Source organism: Chiloscyllium plagiosum, unplaced genomic scaffold (assembly GCF_037043375.1).
Source record: "Chiloscyllium plagiosum isolate Xiang-an unplaced genomic scaffold, Cpla_swu_hap1 HiC_scaffold_12, whole genome shotgun sequence".
Classification (NCBI taxonomy): domain Eukaryota; kingdom Metazoa; phylum Chordata; class Chondrichthyes; order Orectolobiformes; family Hemiscylliidae; genus Chiloscyllium; species Chiloscyllium plagiosum.
In genome coordinates, this window is record NW_028270150.1 from 84,890,559 (window position 1) to 84,915,643 (window position 25,085).

The 25,085-nt window shown below is 46.9% G+C and overlaps 1 protein-coding gene across 1 annotated transcript in view; it reads right to left on the reverse strand.

Annotated features, from left to right (window-relative positions):
• LOC122547329 (H(+)/Cl(-) exchange transporter 4) overlaps positions 1 to 23,641 on the reverse strand; it is a 112,816-nt gene extending 89,175 nt beyond the window's left edge. Inside the window, exon 1 of the mRNA XM_087993003.1 lies at positions 23,017 to 23,641. The gene's annotated coding sequence lies outside the window, so the exon portion shown is untranslated. The remainder of the gene's footprint in view (positions 1 to 23,016) is intronic.
• Positions 23,642 to 25,085: the final 1,444 nt, after the last annotated feature.

The window sequence follows — 25,085 nt, forward strand, 5'->3', positions numbered from 1 at the left end:
ACACCCTCTCATGCACACACACACACACACACACTCATATGCACACACACTCACATACTCACTCTCACACACACACTCACTCACATGAACACACACACACTCTCACATGCACACACTCTCACACACACTCACATGCACACTCACATGAACACACACACACTCACACATGCACACATACTCTCATGCACACACACTCACATACTCACTCTCACACTCACTCACATGAACACACACACACTCACATGCACACTCTCTCACACACACACTCACTCATACACACTCACATGCACACACACTCATGCACACTCTCTGACACACTCACTTACACACACTCTCACGCACACACACACTCACATGCACACACTGGCACACACATGCACACACTCTCTCACACTCACTCATACACACTCACATGCACACACACTCTCACACACACTCACTATCACAGACACAAACAGACATGCACACATTCTCTCACACACACACTCATACACATTCACATGCACACACATACTCACTCACATGAACACACACTCTCTCACACACATACATACACACTCACACACACTCACATGCATACACACTCTCACACACATGCACACACACTCTCACATGCACACACTCTCATGCACACACACACTCACATGCACACTCTCTCACACACACATGCACAAACACTCATGCACACACACTCTCGCACACACAATCACTCACACACAATCACTCACACACACTCACATGAACACATATACTCACACACACATGCACACACTCACATGCACACACACTCACATGTGCACTCACACACTCACATGAACACACTCTCTCACTTGCACTCTGACAAACACACTCACATGCACACTCTCTCACACACACATGCACAAACACTCATGCACACACACTCTCGCACACACACTCCCTCACACGCACACACACACTCACACACACTGACCTGCACTCACACACCCACATACACTCTCTTTCGCGTGCACACACACTCACATGCACACACTGACACACACACATATACATGCACACACTGTCTCACACACACACACTCACATGCATGCACACACACACTCTCACATAAACACACACACACACTCTCTCACACTCTCACATGCACACACACACTCACACACACTGACCTGCACTCACACACCCACATACACTCTCTCTCGCGCGCACACACACTCACATGCACACACTGACACACACACTCACACATACACACTCACATGCATGCACACACACTCTCACACACACTCACATGAACACACACTCACTCATACACACTCACATGCACACACTCTCACACACACTCACACATGCACACACTATCACACACACACACACTGACATGCACACACACTCACACACACACTCACTCACTTACATACTCACATGCACACACACTCTCACACACACATGCACACACTCACACTCACTCACTCACATGCACACACACACACTCACATGCACACACACACTCACATGCACACACACACTCACATGCACACACTCACACACACACATGCACACACACATGCACACACTCACACACACACATGCACACACACACACACTCAGATACTCACACTCACACACACACATTCACTCACATGAACACTCACTCACATGCGCACACACACATGCACACACACTCACACACACTCACACTCTCACACACACATGCACACACACACACACTCAGTCTCACACACACATGCACACACACACACTCACTCACATGCACACACACACACTCACATGCACACACTCACACACACACATGCACACACACACATGCACACACTCACACACACACAAGCACACACACACACTCACTCAGATACTCACTCTCACACACACACATTCACTCACATGAACACTCACTCACATGCACACACACTCACACACTCACATGCACACACACTCACACTACACACACATTCACACACACTCACACACATGCACACACTCACACACACTGTCACACACACATGCACACACACACACTCACTGACATGCACACACACACACACACTCACATGCACACACACACTCACATGCACACACACACACACTCACATGCACACACACACTCACATGCACACACACACACACATGCACACACACACATGCACACACTCACACACACATGCACACACTCACACACACACACACACACTCACTCAGATACTCACTCTCACACACACACATTCACTCACATGAACACTCACTCACATCCGCACACACACATGCACACACACTCACATGCACACACACTCTCACACACTCACATGCACACACACTCTCACAGACACACTCACTCACATGCACACACACTCTCTCACACGCACACTCTCTGACAAACACACACTCACATACACACACTCTCTCACACGCACTCACATGCACACACACTCTCACACTCACTCACATGCACACACACACTCACACACACTGGCCTGCACTCACACACCCACATACACTCTCTGTCGCGCGCACACACACTCACATGCACACACTGACAAACACACATATACATGCACACACACTGTCTCACACACACACACACACACACTCACATGCATGCACACACACACTCTCATGAACACACTCACTCATACACACTCACATGCACACATTCTCTCAAACACACTCACATGCACACACACACACACATGCACACACTCTCACACATACTCAGATGCACACACACATGCTCACACACACTCTCTCACACATACATACACACACACACTCTCATGCATACTCACATGCACACACACTCTCTCACACACACACTCACATGCACAGACACTCACATGCACACACACACTCTCTCACACTCACATACTTTCACACACACACTCACATGCACATACTCTCACACACACTCACTCACGCGCACACTCTCACACGCACACTCACTCACACACACTCTCTCACACACACACTCACATGCACTCTCTCTCACACACACTCACATGCACACACACATTCACACACACTCTTTCTTGCGCACACACACACACACACACACTTGTACACACTCTCACACACACACACTCACATGCACACACACTCTCTCAAACTCTCTCACACACACTCACATGCGCACACACACACTCACATGAACGCACTCTCTCTCGCGCACTCAGTCACACACTCACATGCACACACAAACACACACCCTCTCATGCACACACTCTCACACACACCCACACACACACACTCATATGCATACACACTCACATACTCACTCTCACACACACACTCACTCACATGAACACTCACACACACTCACATGCACACACACTCTCACACACACTCACGAACACACACACACTCACTCACACACATATGCACACATACTCATGCACACACACTCACATACTCACTCTCACACACACACTCACTCACATGAACACACACACACACATGCACACACACTCTCACACTCACTCACATCAACACACACACACTCACATGCACACACTCTCTCAAACACACACTCACATGCACACTCTCTCACACACACTCACATGCACACACTCTCTCTCACACACACTCACATGCACACACACATTCACACACACTTTCTTGCGCACACACACTCACACACACACACATGTACACACTCTCCCACACACACATGCACACACACTCTCATAAACTCTCACACACACTCACATGCGCACACACACACTCACATGCACGCACTCTCTCTCGCGCACACAGTCACACACTCACATGCACACACAAACACACACCCTCTCATGCACACACTCTCACACACACCCACTCACACACACACTCATATGCATACACACTCACATACTCACTCTCACACACACACTCACTCACATGAACACACTCACATGCACACACACTCTCACACACATATGCACACACACTCACATACTCACTCACACACACACTCACTCATATGAACACACACACACTCACATGCACACACACTCTCACACTCACTCACATCAACACACACACACTCACATGCACACACTCTCTCACACACACACTCACTCATACACACTTACATGCGCACACACTCATGCACACTCTCTGACACACTCACTTACACACACACTCTCGCGCACACACACTCACATGCACACACTGGCACACACATACATGCACACACTCTCTCACACACACTCACACTCACTCATACACACTCCCATGCACACACACACTCACTCACATGCACACACTATCACAGACACACACAGACATGCATATAGTCTCTCACACACACACTCATACACACTCACATGCACGCACATACTCACTCACATGAACACACACTCACTCACACGCACTCAGATGCACACACACTCTCTCACACACATACACACTCACATGCACACACTCTCACACACATGCACACACACTCTCACACATACACTCACATGCACACACACTCATACACGCACTCACATGCACACACCCACACTCACACACATTCACATGCACACTCTCTCACACACACACATGCACAAACACTCATGCACACACACTCACATGAACAAATATACTCACACACACATGCACACACACACTCACATGCACACACTCTCACACACATGCACACACACTCTCACACATACACTCACATGCACACACACACACACACATTCACATGCACACTCTCACACACACACATGCACAAACACTCATGCACACACACTCACATGAACAAATATACTCACACACACATGCACACACTCACATGCACTCACACGCACATGAACACACACTCACATGCACACACACTCACCCACATGAACATTCACACACTCACACACACATGCACACACTCACATGAACACACACACTCACATGCACACACACACCCACATTAACATTCACACACTCACACACACATGCATACACACATGCACACACACTCTCATGCATACACACTCACACACACATTTTCTCACACACATGCTCACTCACACACACTCACCCATATGAACACACACACTCACACGCACTCTCTCATACACTCGCTTACACACTCACATGAACACGCACACTCACTCACACACACTCTAACTCACACACTCACCCACATGCGCACACACACATGCACACTCACACATGTACACACACACACACTCACTCACATGAACACACACTCACATGCACACACACACACACTCACTCACACATTCTCTCACACACACTCACATGAATACACACACTCACATGCACACATTCTCTCACACACACTCACATACACATGCACACACACTCTCACACACACTCACATGCACACACTCACTCACACAAAGACGCACATCCACATGCACACACAATCACATACTCACTCACACACACACATGCACACACACTCACACACACACTCACTCACTTACATACTCACATGCACACACACTCTCACACACACATGCACACACTCACACTCACTCACTCACATGCACACACACACACTCACATGCACACACACACTCACATGCACACACACACACTCACATGCACACACTCACACACACACATGCACACACACATGCACACACTCACACACACACATGCACACACACACACACTCACTCAGATACTCACACTCACACACACACATTCACTCACATGAACACTCACTCACATGCGCACACACACATGCACACACACATGCACACACACTCACACACACTCACACTCTCACACACACATGCACACACACACACACTCAGTCTCACACACACATGCACACACACACACTCACTCACATGCACACACACACACTCACATGCACATACACACACTCACATGCACACACTCACACACACACATGCACACACACACATGCACACACTCACACACACACAAGCACACACACACACTCACTCAGATACTCACTCTCACACACACACATTCACTCACATGAACACTCACTCACATGCACACACACTCACACACTCACATGCACACACACTCACACTACACACACATTCACACACACTCACACACATGCACACACTCACACACACTGTCACACACACATGCACACACACACACTCACTGACATGCACACACACACACACACACTCACATGCACACACACACTCACATGCACACACACACACACTCACATGCACACACACACACACTCACATTCACACACACACACATGCACACACACACATGCACACACTCACACACATATGCACACACTCACACACACACACACACTCACTCAGATACTCACTCTCACACACACACATTCACTCACATGAACACTCACTCACATCCGCACACACACATGCACACACACTCACATGCACACACACTCTCACACACTCACATGCACACACACTCTCACAGACACACTCACTCACATGCACACACACTCTCTCACACGCACACTCTCTGACAAACACACACTCACATACACACACTCTCTCACACGCACTCACATGCACACACACTCTCACACTCACTCACATGCACACACACACTCACACACACTGGCCTGCACTCACACACCCACATACACTCTCTGTCGCGCGCACACACACTCACATGCACACACTGACAAACACACATATACATGCACACACACTGTCTCACACACACACACACACACACTCACATGCATGCACACACACTCTCTCATGAACACACACTCACTCATACACACTCACATGCACACATTCTCTCAAACACACTCACATGCACACACACACACACATGCACACACTCTCACACATACTCAGATGCACACACACATGCTCACACACACTCTCTCACACATACATACACACACACACTCTCATGCATACTCACATGCACACACACTCTCTCACACACACACTCACATGCACAGACACTCACATGCACACACACACTCTCTCACACTCACATACTTTCACACACACACTCACATGCACATACTCTCACACACACTCACTCACGCGCACACTCTCACACGCACACTCACTCACACACACTCTCTCACACACACACTCACATGCACTCTCTCTCACACACACTCACATGCACACACACATTCACACACACTCTTTCTTGCGCACACACACACACACACACACACTTGTACACACTCTCACACACACACTCACATGCACACACACTCTCTCAAACTCTCTCACACACACTCACATGCGCACACACACACTCACATGAACGCACTCTCTCTCGCGCACTCAGTCACACACTCACATGCACACACAAACACACACCCTCTCATGCACACACTCTCACACACACCCACACACACACACTCATATGCATACACACTCACATACTCACTCTCACACACACTCTCACTCACATGAACACTCACACACACTCACATGCACACACACTCTCACACACACTCACGAACACACACACACTCACTCACACACATATGCACACATACTCATGCACACACACTCACATACTCACTCTCACACACACACTCACTCACATGAACACACACACACATGCACACACACTCTCACACTCACTCACATCAACACACACACACTCACATGCACACACTCTCTCAAACACACACTCACATGCACACTCTCTCACACACACTCACATGCACACACTCTCTCTCACACACACTCACATGCACACACACATTCACACACACTTTCTTGCGCACACACACTCACACACACACACATGTACACACTCTCCCACACACATGCACACACACTCTCATAAACTCTCACACACACTCACATGCGCACACACACACTCACATGCACGCACTCTCTCTCGCGCACACAGTCACACACTCACATGCACACACAAACACACACCCTCTCATGCACACACTCTCACACACACCCACTCACACACACACTCATATGCATACACACTCAATACTCACTCTCACACACACACTCACTCACATGAACACACTCACATGCACACACACTCTCACACACATATGCACACACACTCACATACTCACTCACACACACACTCACTCATATGAACACACACACACTCACATGCACACACACTCTCACACTCACTCACATCAACACACACACACTCACATGCACACACTCTCTCACACACACACTCACTCATACACACTTACATGCGCACACACTCATGCACACTCTCTGACACACTCACTTACACACACACTCTCGCGCACACACTCACATGCACACACTGGCACACACATACATGCACACACTCTCTCACACACACTCACACTCACTCATACACACTCCCATGCACACACACACACTCACTCACATGCACACACTATCACAGACACACACAGACATGCATATAGTCTCTCACACACACACTCATACACACTCACATGCACGCACATACTCACTCACATGAACACACACTCACTCACATGCACTCAGATGCACACACACTCTCTCACACACATACACACTCACATGCACACACTCTCACACACATGCACACACACTCTCACACATACACTCACATGCACACACACTCATACACGCACTCACATGCACACACCCACACTCACACACATTCACATGCACACTCTCTCACACACACACATGCACAAACACTCATGCACACACACTCACATGAACAAATATACTCACACACACATGCACACACACACTCACATGCACACACTCTCACACACATGCACACACACTCTCACACATACACTCACATGCACACACACACACACACATTCACATGCACACTCTCACACACACACATGCACAAACACTCATGCACACACACTCACATGAACAAATATACTCACACACACATGCACACACTCACATGCACTCACACGCACATGAACACACACTCACATGCACACACACTCACCCACATGAACATTCACACACACACACACATGCACACACTCACATGAACACACACACTCACATGCACACACACACCCACATGAACATTCACACACTCACACACACATGCATACACACATGCACACACACTCTCATGCATACACACTCACACACACATTTTCTCACACACATGCTCACTCACACACACTCACCCATATGAACACACACACTCACACGCACTCTCTCATACACTCGCTTACACACTCACATGAACACGCACACTCACTCACACACACTCTAACTCACACACTCACCCACATGCGCACACACACATGCACACTCACACATGTACACACACACACACTCACTCACATGAACACACACTCACATGCACACACACACACACTCACTCACACATTCTCTCACACACACTCACATGAATACACACACTCACATGCACACATTCTCTCACACACACTCACATACACATGCACACACACTCTCACACACACTCACATGCACACACTCACTCACACAAAGACGCACATCCACATGCACACACAATCACATACTCACTCACACACACACATGCACACACACTCTCTCACACACACACTCACAAGCATACACACTCTCTCACACACTCACACAAACACTCACATGCACTCACACTCACTCACTCACACACACTCACATGCACACACACACACATTCACATGCACACACACACTCACATGCACACACACACATTCACATGCACACTCTCACACACACTCACTCATACACACTCACATGCTCACACACCCTCACTCACATGTACACACTATCACAGACGCACTCACACAAACTCACATGCACACACAAACTCTCTCACACGCACACTCTCTGACACACTCTCACATGCGCACCCACACACTCTCACATACACGCACTCACTCACACACCCATGCACACACACATTCTCTCACACACACACGCGCACACACACACTCACATGAATACACACACTCACTCTCACACACACTCTCACACACTCACATGCACACACACACACGCTCACATGCACACACACACATACACTCACATGTACACACTCTCACACACACATGTGCATAATATCATATGATAATGGGATTCAATTGGATAGATATAGAGAAAGTACTTTCTCGAGTGTATGATTTCACAACAAACAAAAAGTACATGATGCACGGTCATTTAGAATTACATTCAGATAGCAAGTGATCTATGAGAAAAGTTGTGGATGCTGTCAGTTGAAATTTTCAAGATTGAGATGTGTAGGACTGAGATGGGGGTAAGGTACAGGTAGTTCTAAATGCGCGTTTTGTAAACGCGATTTGGCTGTAATGTGAATTGTGAACTTTTTTTAATAAAGCCAACTCCTGTTTCTTGTCATGCAATTCCATGCCCTGTGTTACCAGCCGGCAGTGATTTGTTCTGCTAGCACGTCTATTGCAACAGGTTGTTTTCTCTGTGTGTGTGTGTGCATGTGAGTGTGTGTGAGTGTGTGTGCGTATGAGTGTGTGTATGAGAGTTTTGTAAAGTTAAATGGAAGAAGCATTTCCTTTGCCAGCATTCCTTAGTATATCAACTGCTGGTGTTCATACAGGTCATCCTCTGCTGCTGCTGCTCCTATGACTCAACAACAACTCGCATTTATCTAGTATTTTTAAGCAAGCAGCATGTCCCATACAATGACACCAATGCTCAGTTTGTTTCTGCCAGGGCTCCTCAACACTTGGCCTCAAGCTTTGGTCCAATTAAATCAGCTGAAGTGAGAGTGACTACCCCTGGTATTAAGCTGGTATTTGTGTGAAAGTGGCATTAAAGATCTTGCAAAACAGAAATCAATGAGAACCTGGGAAAATACTCAATAATAACTGGAATCACACCTAATGGCAAGGAAGGTGTTGGAGAGTAGTTGTGAGAGTCCTGGCACATCTCTGCAGCAGTTCCTCAGGGTAGTGTCCCAGGCTCAACCATCTTCAGCTGCTTCATTGATAACCCTCCCTCCATCATAAGGTCAGAAGTGGGGATGTTCCCTGATGATTGCACCCACATTCGGCACCATTCACGACTCCTCAGATACTGAAGCAGTCCATGGTCAAATGCAGCAAGACCTGGACAACATCCCAAGTTTGGGCTGACATGTGGCAAGTAAATTAGTGCTGCATAAATGCCAGGCAATGACCATCTCGAACAGGAGAGAATCTAACCATTCTCCCCCCCACTCAAACCCAATATTCAATGGCATTATCATCACTGAATTCCCCACTGTTAAGGTCCTGGGGGTTACATTAATCAGGAAGGGAACTGGACCAGCCACAGGAAATACAGTTACTGCAAGAGGAATTCACGGGCTATGATTCTCACCCGCCTCTTGACCTTTCCAAAGCTTATGCACCATCAACAAAGCTCAGTTCAGGAGTATGATGGAACACTCTCCACTTGTCTGGATGAGTTCACTTGCAAGAACACTCAAGTAGCTCAACACCTTCCAGGACAAAGCTGATCCTTTGACAGGTATCCCAACCAACACCTCACATATTCACTCCTTTTCCCACCAGTGCACAGTGACAGCATTCTGAAAGATGCACTGCATCAACATCACTTTCCAAACTAGAAGAACTTGCTCAGCAGAACTAAGGAAAAACTGCCAACTGTAAGTTTCCCTCCGAGCCACACACTCTCCTGGCCAGGAATCAGACCACCGTCTTTCCGCTGTTGCTGTCAAATTCACGACAGTCTCTTCCTAAGTGCACACTTCAAGATGTGAAGGTTCATGAAGGAGCCTTACCACCACCTCCTGAATGGTAACCAGTGATGGGCTCTCTTCGATAGCCAAGGAACGCTGCTTCAAATCTGCACCTAGACAGAGCTATGAGCTCCAATCAAAACCTCAGAAGCTATCATTAATTACAGTCGAAACCAGCCAGCTTTGTGTTGTCAGGAGAGGTCCAGGGAAATTTCCTCTTTGCTGTAACTTTCTCAATATCGTTCCATGGGAATGATGGATGACAGCATGTTTACTCAGGGAGAAGGCAAACCTTATTGCCTGCTTTTATGTAAGGGCTATAGGAGTCTGGAGCAACTTTGTGATGATGTCATGGAGCTGCTCCTCACTAGGTGTAAATAGTACAGTTTGGACAGAGTTGGAAGATAGATTGCTCGAAACACATGCAGAGAAGCATGTGGAGTAGACCAACTAGCAATAAGCAGTGGGTTATTGGAGCAGTACTTCAAAAATGTAATGGTAAGATTACAATCCGGCTAACCTCCGATTACCATGTTTTTGTAGTATCAGTCTTAACACAAAATAAACACCATCTTACAGAAGCCTCAGCCTGAAGACCGGTCTTGACCTTACCTTTTCATCAACGAGTCTGTCTTGAACCCCAACTCATGTTTGTGGGCATAAACGAGCTATCACTCATGGGTCTTCACCATCTTTTACCTCTGAATTCATTCCCTCACAGGAAGACAGGGAGCTCTCAGTAAAGTTGAAATGTCCTACAGTTGATCAGGATTTCACCCGGCACACCCTGATCTGAATATTTCCTTACAAACCTATTCAGAGAAGTTATTACACACCTCCGGAACAGGTGGGACTTGAACCTGGGGCTCCTGGCTCAGAAGTAGGGACACTATCTGATCCTGATGGTTTGATCAACCTGTTCAGACCTGTCTGATGTATCATACTCAGCCAGCCAGTGAAATGTCAGTGTGCAAACAACCTTGCGTCAACATCGAAGTATTAAACGGAAGAGAAAGAATGACTTACCTGACTGTCTCGATCTGTCTGTCTGAATGTAAAAGGGATATTTAAGAAGCAGCAGACTTTAAGTTATAAGGGAGTTGTAAGTTAGCTATTCATATTTCTCAATTGCCGTTTGTTATTGTTTGCAGAATACAGAGGAACCTCGGTTATCGATTATCCGAATTTCGGATTATCTGGCAAGCTCATCTAAGTTACGTTATTCACATTCAATTATCCAGAATTCAATAAACCAAACGAAATACTCCCCACCTGTGTCCTTTGGATAACCGAGGTTCCTCTGTACAGTTATTTCCTTATTCAGTACTGAAACTTGCTGAGTGTTTTCTTGTAACCTCGTGAGTCGTCACAATTGATGAAGGGCTTCCGGCCCGAAACGTCGACTCTCCTGCTCCTCGGATGCTGCCCGACCTGCTGTGCTTTTCCAGCAACACATTCTCAGGATTAAATTTTGTCAACGCACAAAGTTTAATTAGAGACTTGAACCACAGCCCAGTCAATAAGAGTGGAGTTGCTCAACAATACTCAACAATGTGAGGACAATCAGGGCCTAAATCCTAGATCAGATTGCCGTTTGTGGGGCAGTGGTAGTGCCCAGGTATGAGTCCTGTCTACTTCAGAGCTATGACACAAATATGGCTGAACAGGTTGCTTGAGAACCATCCAGCTTGCAAAGGCTCCAGTGTCAGTGGTATTGTCCCCACCTCTTGGCCAGAAGACCTGGGTTCAAGTCTGAACTGCACCACAGGATTCTGCAGTAGGAACCATCAGACCGCGCTGGTAATCCAGAGATCCAGGCTAATAACACTGGGGGCACGGGTTCGATTCCGAGCAAGGATTTGGATTAAATAGTATATTCAATTGATGAATTGAATAAAAAAAACTTAAAACTGAAGGCCAGTATCAGTAATGGTTACGGGAAGCCATCATCAAATACTGTAAGAACCCATCTGCTTCACTTAGTAATAATAGTCCAACAGGTTTATTTTGAAGTGCTGCTCCTTTCAAATAAACCTGTTAGACTATAATCTGGTGTTGAGAGATTTTTAACTTTGTCCACCCCAGTCTAACTCCAGCACCTCCACATCTCAGCTAACACTGACTTCAGAAAAACTAGAGCTGAAAGTTCAAGGGTCACAAATGAACCTAATGGGGAATTTGGAAAGCTGTTTACACAGTTAAACTGTGAGCACATTCCAGCAAAGAGATGATGAACATGTAGATGAAATATAAGGAGAAGCTGCAAAAAGATTAGAAAGATGGTGAAGGATATACTGATCGGGTTAGAGGGAGAAGTGAGAGGAAGATGTCAGCCATAACACTAGCACAGACCATATGGGCAGAATGGACTGTTGGTATGCTGTAAATACTATGAAATTGGAAGCAATTCACATTTTTTGATTGGTTATTGCAAATTTTTATTGATGTATTTGGGAGTGTGTGGGATGGTAAATTCCTGACACATGAAGGTAATCCAGGCAAAAGTGAGAGAGAGAGAGAGAGACTGCAGGTGAAAGCAGAAATGGCCAATGCTGGCAACAATACATTCACATTTTGGGTTCCATCTTTCATCGAGGAAGGGTTTTTTTTGTTGTTGTTTTGTTTAAGACCTGGCAGCAGCGGATGTCCATCTGGACTCTGATTCAGAAAGTTGTAGGTTCAAGTCTCTTTCTTAAAGCCTGAGGGCAGAATCTGGGCTGACACTCCCAGTGCAGGTAAAAACAATGACTGCAGATGCTGGAAACCAGATTCTGGATCAGTGGTGCTGGAAGAGCACAGCAATTCAGGCAGTATCCGACGAGCAGCAAAATCGATGTTTCGGGCAAAAGCCCTTCATCAGGAATAAAGGCAGAGAGCCTGAAGCGTGGAGAGATAAGCTAGAGGAGGGTGGGGGTGGGGAGAGAGTAGCATTGAGTACAATGGGTGAGTGGGGGAGGGGATGAAGGTGATAGGTCAGGGAGGAGAGGGTGGAGTGGTTAGGTGGAAAAGGAGCTGGGCAGGTCAGACAAGTCCGGACAAGTCATGGGGACAGTGCTGAGCTGGAAGTTTGGAACGAGGGTGAGGTGGGGGAAGGGGAAATGAGGAAGCTGTTGAAGTCCACATTGATGCCCTGGGGTTGAAGTGTTCCAAGGCGGAAGATGAGGCGTTCTTCCTCCAGGCGTCTGGTGGTGAGGGAGCAGCGGTAAAGGAGGCCCAGGACCTCCATGTCCTCGGCAGAGTGGGAGGGGGAGTTGAAATGTTGGGCCTCGGGGTGGTTTGGTTGATTGGTGCGGGTGTCTCGGAGATGTTCCCTAAAGCGCTCTGCTAGGAGGCGCCCAGTCTCCCCAATGTAGAGGAGACCGCATTGGGAGCAACGGATACAATAAATGATATTAGTGGATGTGCAAGTAAAACTTTGATGGATGTGGAAGGCTCCTTTAGGGCCTTGGATAGAGGTGAGGGAGGAGATGTGGGCACAGGTTTTACAGTTCCTGCGGTGGCAGGGGAAAGTGCCAGGATGGGAGGGTGGGTCGTAGGGGGGTGTGGACCTGACCAGGTAGTCACGGAGGGAACGGTCTTTGCAGAAGGCGGAAAGGGGTGGGGAGGGAAATATATCCCTGGTGGTGGGGTCTGTTTGGAGGTGGCGGAAATGTCGGTGGATGATTTGGTTTATGCGAAGGTTGGTAGGGTGGAAGGTGAGCACCAGGGGCGTTCTGTCCTTGTTACGGTTGGAGGGGTGGGGTCTGAGGGCGGAGGTGCGGGATGTGGACGAGATGCGTTGGAGGGCATCTTTAACCAAGTGGGAAGGGAAATTGCGGTCTCTAAAGAAGGAGGCCACCTGGTGTGTTCTATGGTGGAACTGGTCCTCCTGGGAGCAGATACGGCGGAGGCGGAGGAATTGGGAATACGGGATGGCGTTTTTGCAAGAGATAGGGTGGGAAGAGGTGTAATCCAGGTTACTGTGGGAGTCGGTGGGTTTGTAAAAAATGTCAGTGTCAAGTCGGTCGTCACTAATGGAGATGGAGAGGTCCAGGAAGGGGAGGGAGGTGTCAGAGATGGTCCAGGTAAATTTAAGGTCAGAGTGGAATGTGTTGGTGAAGTTGATGAATTGCTCAACCTCCTCGCGGGAGCACGAGGTGGCACCAATGCAGTCATCAATGTAGCGGAGGAAGAGGTGGGGAGTGGTGCCGGTGTAATTACGGAAGATCAACTGTTCTACGTAGCCAACAAAGAGACATCAGCAGAACTGCAGCACTAACAATGGTGCTGCCTTGTCAGTCAAACATTCAACCACAGCCCATTCTCCTTTGGAGAAGAGTGCACAAGCTCTTCACAATGTCTTGGTTCATATCTGCAGCTTAAAAGTACTGGAAATGCTTTATTGAATAATTAATCTAATATAATAATCTAATTTTTAGCCCATTCTGTTGAGTGATCGCATTGCATGCAAACTGATTGCCATCTTTCCTACATTACAACAGTGAGTGCACCAAGGGTGACTGTAAAGTGCTTTGGGGTATCTTCATGAAAGGTGCTATAAAAATGCAGAGGCAGTTCCCAGCTCGAGGTGCAATCCTTCCGCCATCAGTAACACAATAAAACACCTCAAGCTTGTGAGAGATAACACCGATTAATATCTGCGTTGCTGTCTTGAATGCTCCTGGATGCTGGTGCCATTAGTGTATCATCAGGCCCAGGTATTAAAACTTTTAAGATCCCAAGCACTTTTCTGTGCCTTCCTGCCAGTAACTGGAAATAATTAATGATGCAATCACAAGGGCCTTGAATCTAAAAACTTCTCTTCCTTAAAACCTACCTCTCCAGTAAAGTTTCCAGTCACTGTTCATAATGTGTTCATAATTTTTTATCTGTTGATTCTCCAGTGAAATGCAATAGGATGTTCTCCTACACTGGAAAGCTATATAAATACAAGTCTTTGTTGTAGAAATTCTATGCTGGCACAGATCTTTAAGCAAAGCTTCACCACTCTAACGCAGTGAAAAGATGTACATAGATTTGCAACTGACTTCTAGTTAACAATGAGAGCAGCGTCCCTTTAACCATGCCTGCCTCATTGCAATATTATCAAAAGTGCACACAAACACAAATTTTGCCTAATGGCTAGAGCAAGGGATGATATTTTCATTTTGCTATGCAACAGATGTGTCATTTGTTAATATTTCAGCTGATACGCAGCCAATAATGATTTCAGGCAGAGATATGCTAAATGGTCACGATAACTCTGAACTAACAGAAAGCAATGCCACTCTTTCTAAAAGGTGTCCTCAATACTCTGCCACCTTGGGGCCCATATACATGGATGAATTCTTGAAGGGCTTTTACCATTAGTCAGCAGCACTCCCTGGGAATATGAGAAGATGCAGCCATTCAGTTACCGTGCTGCACAAGATTTATTACGGTGCTCAAAAACATTCATTACGTTTGACATAATGACTCTTCCAGTGTCACTGCATCAAATAACCCACAATCGCTTCAGGAACAATTCCCTGGAATTTAAGCAAATCCTCCAAAATGCATTCAATCTGGGACATAAAACTGGAAAGTGAACTTCTGTTCTCACTCACACCCATTGTTTTGTTATGGTCTGTCTTTGTTCAGATTTTTTCTTCAAGCCAGGTAGAAGAGCTGAAAAAGAGGTCAGGGTGGTGCTGGCAAGATGCATAAGTTGCAACTGTGGGACCCAGTCAAAGTTAGTTAAAGTGCCTTAATGCAAGCTAAGATAGCCTCACCAACATATCCACACTGGACTTGCTGGTGATAAAATGGTCTCATCCACGAGATTGAACAAAGAACACTGACTATCAGTTTGGAAATGCGATGCTGAGCTTGCACAGGCCTATCACTTTAATATCTTCCTCTGCTGCCATTCTGAGCTCTTCATGCTCCTACCCTGTTCAAACAATGTTCCAAATGTGCTAGAGGAACAGCATCTCTGTTTGCAATGAGGGGTACTTTAAGCCTTCTGGAAGATGTAAAAGCTTAAACACGTGTCCCATCAGATTCAAGAACAACTTCTTCCCCTGTGATTGGACTTCTCAACGGACCTCTCAAACTTAACGTTGATCTTGCTCTTTGTGCACTTTCTCTGCAGCTGTAACATTGTATTCCTTGCTCTGTTCTATGACCCTAATGCACTTTGTATGATCTGCCTGTACTGCACATAACACAGAACTTTTCACTGTACCTAGGTGCATGTGACAATAATAAATCCAATCAAATCAGATCAACACTGAACCCAACAATATCAGATCAAGCCCAGTGCTCCCATTTTTGTTTGGTGATGGTTCCATTCATCACAGCTATGCCCCAGCTCAAGAACATTTTTAAAAGTGTATTTTCTTATCCCATTACCATCCTATTTTTGTATGGAATCGCTCCTGCCTTCCACTCTATCACAGACCTTTCATTTTGTTCTTTCTTCCCTCCCTATCTTCTCTGTCTGTGTATGAGATCAAAACCCACAGCGTCTCTATTCTTTTCTAGTACTGATGAAAAGTCATCGAGCTGAACTGTTAACTCTGTTTCTCCTTCCACACACGCTGCCAGACCTGCTCGCTTTCTCCAGCATTTTTTGCTTTTATGACGCATCATCCTGCCACCTGACTGACCTTAATTTTCAGATTAATCATAGTCCGCACGCATGACATTGGAGCAAAGTAACAGGCAAGATCCCTTTTAAACAGCAATCGAGGAAGATAGGGGAGTGGGTCTGCGTGGGTTACACTTTGGAGGGTCGGTGTGGACTTGTTGGACGAAAGGACCGGTTTCCACACTGTAGGGGTTCTATAATTTTAGATAAGCTGCAGACAGAGCTGGGCTGAGAGGGAGCAAATAGAGTTTAATACAGAAATGTGTGAGGTCATTCACTTTGGAAGGAGTAACAGGAATGCAGACTACAGGGCTAACGGTAAGATTCTTGGTAGTGTAGAAGAGCAGAGGGATCTCGGTGTCCATATACATAGATCCCTGAAAGTAGCCACCCAGGCTGATAGGGTTGTTAAGAAGGCATATGGTGTGTTAGCTTTTATTGGTAAAGGGATTGAGTTTCAGAAACATGAGGTCATTCTCCAGCTGTACAAAACTCTGGTGCGGCCACACTTGGAGTATTGTGTACAGTTCTGATCACCGCTTTATAGAAAGGATGTGGAAGCTTTGGAAAGGGTTCAGAGAAGATTTAACTAGGACGTTGCCTGGGATGGAGGGAAGGTCTTACGAGCAAAGGCTGAGGGACTTGAGGCTGTTTTTGTTAGAGAGAGGAAGGTTGATAGGTGACTTGATTGAGACATATAAGATAATCAGAAGGTTAGACAGAGTGGACAGTGAAAATCTTTTTCCTTGGATGGTGATGGCGAGCACGAGAGTATTTAAGCTTTAAATTGAGGGATGATAGATATAAGACAGATGTCAGAGGTAGCTTCTTTACTCAGAGAGTAGTAGGTGCGCGGAACACTCTGCCTGTAACAGTAGTAGACTCACCAACTTTAAGGGCATTTCAATGGTCATTGAAAAGGCATATGGGCGAAAATGGAATAAGTGCAGGTTAGATGGACTTCGGATTAGTTTCAACATCAAGGGCCGAAAGGCCTGTACTGCGTTGTAATGTTCTACATTTCGATGTTCTATATAAACTTGCAGCGAAAAGAGAAAGAGGTTTAGCCACAACGAAACAGCAATGATCACAAAACGCATTTTGTCAGAATTCCTTGTGTGATTACTGGTCATTCACAGAATGGGCTTTATTGTAATCTTTTGCATTCTCAAATCCTGGGAAATGTTACAGCGTGTGACCATTTTCAGTAGTGGTCAATCTAGCTGGATTCACTTTAATACAGTACCAAAACCAAAATTGGCCTAAAATGTTAAATCTTTTTTCTCTGATGCAGCAAACTCCAAGCTGTTAATGCAGGTTACAGGATCCTGATTGTCATTTTTGGCCAAGGCTAGGTGGAGTTTGAACAATGCGTACTGTAAGCGGTACCATTAGCAATGGAGGAGGTGAGCCTCAATGGAAATGTCCTGTGGGCCACTGGAGAACTTTAGTATACCAGACAAAAGAACAAAAGAGAAGTACAGCATAGGAACAGTCCCTTCGGCCCTCCAACCCTGTGCCCTAACTAACAAGAAACAAACCTTCTGCCCTTATTCCATCTGTATCCCTCTATTCCCTCCCTATTCATGTAACCATCAAGATGCTTCTTAAATGTCACCAACATACCCGCTTCCACCACCTCCTCTGCATTCCAGACTCCCACCACTCTCTGCGTGAAAAACCTCCCTCGCTCATCACCCTTAAACTTTCCCCCTTTGTCCTTAAACCCATGCCCCTTTGGATTTAAAACTTTAACTGTGGGAAAGGCCTCTGACTATCCACCCGAACTATGCCTCTCATAATTTGGTAGACCTCTATCAGGTTTCCTCTCTGACACCACCTTCTTAACCTTTCCTCAAACCCAATGCCCTCGAGATCAGGCAGCACCCTGGTGAAGCTTCTCTGCACGCTCTCCAAAGTTTCCACATCCTTCTGGTAACGTGGCAACCAAAACGGCACAAAATACTCCTACAATACCAGGTTTTATCCAACAAGTTTATTTGGAAGCTCTAGCTTTTGGAGTGCTGCTCTTTCATCAGGTGATTGTGCAGTATAAGATCGTAAGGCACAGTGTCTTACAATTTTATACTCCACAACCACCTGATGTGGAGTTTGCACATTTTCCCCGTGTCCGGGTGCTCCAGACTCCTCCCACAGTCCAAAGTTGTGCAGGTTCGGTGGATTGGCCTGGCTAAATTGCCCCACAGTGTCAAGGGGCGTGTGGGTTAGCAATGGGAAATGCAGGGTTACAGGGACGGGGTGGACCAGTGCGGACTTGATGGGCCTGCTCTCAGACAGTAGGGATTCCACATGATTCACCTCTCTCAGCCTGCTCAGCCAGTCAGTAAGACTGTGACTGATGTTAGTATGCGCTGATAGCCCTCTCGATGCCGACTACATGAGAATCTCACCTCACTTTGCTCAATCAAGAGCTTTCAAATTATTGCAAGCTTTGTTTTCAAAGAAATGAAAGCGCTTAGGGATTCGACATGCTGAACCCTTTCTCTTTGTGTCTAAACTTCAACAATCCAAAGGGATTCCAACCTCTCCTGCTCAGAGACTGGGGCCTCTGCAAAAGGGTACCATACCTCTCCGGCTGCCTTAGAGCGTTCGCTCAAATGTCTCAAGCCCAGTGTGAAAACAATTTCACTCCACATTTCTTATTTTGCAACTCCTTGAAGCTGTGTCCTCTGGTTCTCAATCCGTTCACGTGCGAAGATAACTTTTCCCTTTCCACTCTGTTCAGTCCTCTCATTATTTTGAAAACCTCTATGGAGGCTCCCGGGCCTTCTCCTCTCCATGGAAACCAGTCCCAACCTCTCCAATCTGCTCTCATCACTGAAGTGGGCATATCATGGAACCATCCACGTCAACTTCGTTTGAACTTTATTACATTAATACATTTATTTAATATATGTATATGTAATCAATCCAACAGAGAAAAGGGTCAGAACACAGACACAAGACAGTGAATGACGTGGGATTTACATGACCCATCCTGCTACATACATCCACCCTAGTCTCGCGCGCACACACATTGACCAATCTTTCCTACTAAAAGATTAAATCTTTTAAATCTAAAGAGGGGACATGGTGGCTCAGTGGTTAGCACTACTGCCAGTAACCTGGGTTTGATTCTAGCCTCAGGCGACTGAGCAAACTCCACACAGACATTCTTCCAGTGTCTGTGTGGGTTTCTCCAGGTGCTCCAGATTCCTCCCACAGTCACAAAAAATATGCAGGTTAGATTAGGTGAACTGGCCTTGCTAAATTGCCCATAGTGTTCAGGGATGTGTAGGTAAGGTGCATTAGTCAGGGGTAAATGTAAAGTAATAGGGGAGGGGGAATGGGTCTGGGTGGGTTACTCTTCAGAGGGTTGGTGTTAACTTGTTGGGCCAAATGAACTGATTCCTCACTGTAGAGATTCTATTTTCATTTCCAGCACTTTGCCTGAAAGTTATTTCCAAACCTTAGTTCACCTCCAATGGAAGGGCTTTGGCCTGAAGCGCTGATGCGGTTTCTTTCTGGACAGATACTGCCACACCCACTGCAGATTATTTCCAGACTTTTCTATGCTTGTCCCTTTGATCTTTCCTCATTATTCTGCTCTGTGACAATCAGAGATTTGTACTGTATAGAAGAGGCCCTTTGGCCCACTGAGAATGTACGATGAGGGAATCAACTTTAAGGTTCCTCCACCCACTGCTCTGATGTCTGTGTGACTGGAAGCAGGCACAGTTTCCCAGATGGCATCTGACCAGAGCCATGTGTTGCTTGAATCCAACTTCCCTTGACTTGAATTCTGGTCAAAGTTAAAAATCACACAACACCAGGTTATCGTCCACCAGGTTTACTTGGAAGTACAAGCTTTCAGAGCGCTGCTCCTTTGTCAGGTAACTAGCACTACAAAAGCTTGTATTTCCAAACAAACCTGTTGGACTATAACCTGGTGTTGGGTGATTTTCAACTTTGTCCACCCCAGTCCGACACCGGCACCTCCACATCTTGAGTTTTGGTGACGACAGTTCACCATTCCAGAGAATGTGAATCAGTAGTTGGGCATGTCAAGTGGTAGATTTCTGACTTTGAGGTAAAGCCAAGTGCCGTTGCAGAAAGAAATTTTAGGGAAGCTTATTACTCGCGGCAAGAGTTCATAAAATTCCCGAAGTAACCGTTTCCAGAGCAACCAATGTTGGTTATGACAGGTGTCACAAAGGAGAGAGAGTCAGTAATGAACTCCTGGAGAAGACAAAATCACTGACCCTATTAAAAAGATGTCAAAGTGAACCCTGGGAATGCAGAAGAAAGGGACTTTATGTTCTCAAAGAGTGTCAAAAGTCAGTGTGGTGGTGGTGCACAGTGGCTCAGTGGTTAGCACTGCTGCCTCACAGCACCAGGGACCCAGGTTTGATTCCAGCCTCAGACGACTGTGGAGTTTGCACATCACCTTGTGTCTGCGTGGGTTCTCTCCAGGTGCTCCAGTTTCCTCTCACAATCCAAAGATGTGCAGGTTAGATGGATTGGCTGTGCTCAAATCGCCCGTAGTGTGCAGGGATGTACGGGTTAGCCATAGGAAACGCAAGGTTACAGGGATAGGGGGGGGTCTGGGTGTGGGATGCTTTTCAGAGGGTCAATGTGGACTCGATGGGCTGAGTGGCCTGCTTCCATACTGTAAGGATTCCATCTCTCCTGAGCAAGCTTTGCACCCACCGAGGGCACTGCTTGGAAGACTGGCCCCACACCAACTAGCACCATTTGCTTTGCAAAAACAAAACTGCACTGTCCCCGGGGCTTACCTTTCTCAAAATGAATGGGCTGTCCTTCAGGAGAAATAAACAAGAATTCAGTCTAAGGGTTCATTTCCTTTTGAACTGAGCAGGAACTCCGGGATAGGAAACGTTCATCAGCAAATCTGGATCCAGCAGATAGATTCCCAGCGGCTGCCCATTCCCAAGAAAGGCGGTGATTTACTCAGTTCCCCGTAGCCGAGTGTTGTTTACCGCTTTAATTGCACCACCACCAAACGCTGAACAATCTGCATTTCGCTGCAGAGATGAGACTGGGAGCGGGCACAATCGCTCTTGAGACACAGAGTGTGCCGTCGCTTCATTCCCTTTTCTAACCCCTCTCCGTCCTCAGCATTGTAGGGACCATTTGAACAGTGCAGGCCCACCCTGGTACTGGACTATTGCTATGGCACAGCCTTAACCCCCTGCTCCTCGCCCAAGCGTCTCTACACTTGCAGGTTACTGATGCTTCAGCTCCATCAGGGTCTTCCTTCATCAGTCAATGGGTTTACTCCGCGGCCTCACTACCATTCATTTTTCTGGACTGGTTCTCATCTTGCATCCCCCTTCCTACCTGCGTGACTACTGCACATTGCTGGCGTCTGCTACCATCCTGCTGTCCAGGGATCAGCTGAGAGAGAGAGAGAAGCACTGATGTCACCAACAGGAAAGAGATGGCATCACATGACAATAGTGCAAAGCTGTCTGAGCCCGGAATAAATCAGAAATTCATTGCCCCTTTGAACACACTGCCTGTGAGAAATGCTGTTGCAAGTTCACAGTTTGCCAAAGGATAATGGACCCAAAAGACATGCAAACTTCGGAAGCTGAACTCAAAACATTTTGACAATTTACAGCGGAAGTGAATCAGAGTCCTTTTTTTGTAAAAAAAAAGACAAATTCTGTGAAAACATATAAACAAGCAAGCTGTGACCCAGAATCCCTACAGTCCATTCCCCCACTGAGTCCGCACCGAAGTGTATCCCACCCAGATCTACCCTATCCCCATAACCCTGCATTTCCCATGGCTAACCCGCCTAGCCAGCGCACCTTTACCATGGCCAATCCACCCAAACTGAACACCTCAGGACTGTGGGAGGAAACCCACACAGACATGGGGAGAATGTGCAAACTCCACATGAACAGTTGGCCAAGGGTGGAATCGAACCCAGAACCCCAGCGCTGTGAGGCAGCAGTGCTAACCACTGAGCCATTGTACTACCCGAAGGATCATAAAATAAGGGGCTAAATCTGACCATATTTTGCCAAATTGCTATTCTTTTGTTGCACTTCTTGGAGGGTTTCCCTCCCCGAGGCCTAGTGTGTTTTCGAGTGCTACCCTCCCAAGTTCAACCACATGTGGCCTTGTACCAGTACAACATGGAGGTGCCCTTCTTGACCACAGTGAGCCCGATTCTCCTATTCACCTGCAAGTGCTTGGCACTGCCAGGATATCCCAGGACACACTGGCATCTTTAAAAGGCCCTTGTGCACCCAGTCATTCCGCAGCTGCCCATCATGGTTTGTGGCATTTGCCCCAGAGGAGGGGTAATTGCAACCCGCTTTGTGGACGGTGACCCAGAGGTCCTGGTGAATTGGATGGTACAGAGAAGGGAAATCCTCTTCCTCATGACTGGCACAGGAGGTCACAACACCAGACCCTGCCAGTCAAGTCCAAGGGCTATTGCAGTCTCAGTCTTCTGAAGGAACACCCAGTGGTGTAGCTAAAAAGCCATGACCTTCTCCAGTCTGCCATACTAAGTGCCACCATCTTTGTCTCTGCTACTGTATCCACCTCCCAGCGAGGCTCATGGTCTACCAACCTGTCACACGTAACATCTTCCCTCAGTCACTCCCACCCACTCAGCTGCCCCATACACACACTGCACTGCCTGCACTAACAGCTGTGCCAGCCACTTTCATCTCTCTCAATCCCTCGCTTTCGCTCAGTACAGGAGAAAATGCCCCATTACAGGACAGGAAGAGCCATTGCTGGGCTGGCCACTCCTCGACCTCTACAATGCAAGGATCCTGCCCCTGTACGCCCCGAGTTGCTGACTGAGTGTGCCCAGAGCCCC